We start from the raw sequence: 1,898 nt of genomic DNA on the forward strand, positions 1-1,898 counted from the left end.
GTCTTCTCCATTCACAGTCTCATTGAACATTCTACTTGATAACCATTTTTTGTGTGTTATCAGTTAGTTTCTCAACTTTAAACATGGAAAAGCTGGGTCTTGTGTGTGTGTCAAAGCGCTGCCAGAACTCATTTTAACAGTGCTGCATTTTTTAAAACTCACATCGAAGCCTTTGTTAAAAGGCAGGGTTAGAATGCAATTTAAATCAGCAGGATTAAAACCTAGAAGTTTTTGCATAAGTTTCCTCGAAAAATCCAACCTTGACATTTCCATTAACTTTCCATCTTTTTCTAAAAAAAAGGAACCTAGTGCTGTGGTGCCTCCGCATGCCGGCACGAGCAGCCGACATGTTGGAGGCACCGACAGCTAAAAGGAATTAAACAAACTAAAAAATTACCACAGCAATAAAAACAACTTAAAACAGGAAATAACTTACCTTAAGACCAGTTTCTCAATAAAAAAACTCCTCCTAAAAAACAAGCACAACACAATATGAAAGACAATAAATAGTAAAAAAAAGTATGCCAGATGCAATACAATATACCTCTCGGAAGGTGTAGGACGTGCTATGGTAGAGCACAACCTAAAAACCTCCAAGAGGCGATCGCAGTCTCTTCCTTTAAGCCAGACACTTGATCCGAAGCTGATGCCGCATGGGCAAGCCGAGGGAGGGGAAGCGGGGACATGGCCATGCCCATCTCAGCTTTGGTAAGTCAGGGGGAGACCTGAAGCGCTGGGGGGACAGTGGACCCTCCCCGTCTGCGCGTCACCGAGCCTCGCTGATCGGTGACGGCAGTGGCTCTGCTCTTGCGGCAGAGGAAATCTGGCGGCATCGGCTAGTAACTCCCAAGCCCGGTTTGTCGCGGAAGCCACGTGCCTCATGTCATGCGGAATCCTTGGCTCGAGGCGAGCGAGAGGCAGGTCTCCCGAATTGGCAGGTAAAGCTCTGGCCGGAAATTTTACGACTATTTGGGATTTTGTCGAAAACCTTCTTTTTGCAAACCAGCACCAGGTATTTGGCCCAGTCGATCCAAAGCAGCACAGAAAGATTCTCTGGGGAGTCCTGGCGGTCAATAATCATCAAAAAAAAATTGGAAATTTCCATCCACCTTGGCGAGGGGCCCTCAAAGCGTTCGAAGGTCGTGTGGCCCAGGTTGCTAAAATGGCTATAACTCCAGAGAGGAATGAGATCACTTCGGCCGCGCCACAGGACAACCAAACAATCAGCGTAAAGAAAACAGCTACAGCTTCGGCAGCAGTCAGTCCGATCGACTTGAAAAGAAGTGAGGTCTGTGAGAAATTTGAACCCACCAGGGGCCGATTTTTCAAGAGCGCAAGTGACTCTTTTTTTTTTTTTTTTTTTTACACACGCACAACCCATAACAAGCATAGGATAGGACGGAAGTCCTCATTCTGAACAGCTCTCTGGATCAGAAAAAATGTTTTTTATAAAAGATCAGGAGAAAAAACCCATCTGCTTTTTCAACCACACTTCACGGGGAAGCGGCTATAAACGCAGTCCCCACTCACCATAAATTATGCAGTCAGAGATTCCCACATTTGGGGAATTCGCGGGGTCAGCACGGCCGAGTGCAATGGGCTGACCTAAGCCCTGGGTGAACCGCCTTCTTGATCATGGTGTCTCCCCCTGCCAGGTAAGTATGAAGGCCCAGGCGGCCAGTCAGAGGTACCATTTCCGTCTCTACCGTCCTCATCAGCGGTGAACCCCCGCCCCTAGCAAAGGAAGGGCGGCTGCCTTCCATTACTTGCCTGCAAACTTGCCAACGTTGGCAACGAGCCTCCGCTTCCCAAACCCTGTTTTAGATCATTTTTTCCACCTAGCGTTCCTGTTAGGCCCCCCAACACTTGGCATGAATGTGTTCTATGGGCCCGACGGT

At 47.8% G+C, this 1,898-nt stretch overlaps 1 non-coding gene across 1 annotated transcript; it reads right to left on the reverse strand.

The window, feature by feature from the left end:
• Positions 1–1,494: 1,494 nt before the first annotated feature.
• LOC122142852 lies at positions 1,495–1,663 on the reverse strand. The gene has a single exon (XR_006158822.1). It is a non-coding gene; the product is annotated as a U1 spliceosomal RNA (small nuclear RNA).
• Between the last annotated feature and the right edge of the window lie 235 nt (positions 1,664–1,898).

The sequence above is a fragment of the Cyprinus carpio genome, unplaced genomic scaffold, assembly GCF_018340385.1.
Source record: "Cyprinus carpio isolate SPL01 unplaced genomic scaffold, ASM1834038v1 S000000253, whole genome shotgun sequence".
Taxonomy (NCBI): domain Eukaryota; kingdom Metazoa; phylum Chordata; class Actinopteri; order Cypriniformes; family Cyprinidae; genus Cyprinus; species Cyprinus carpio.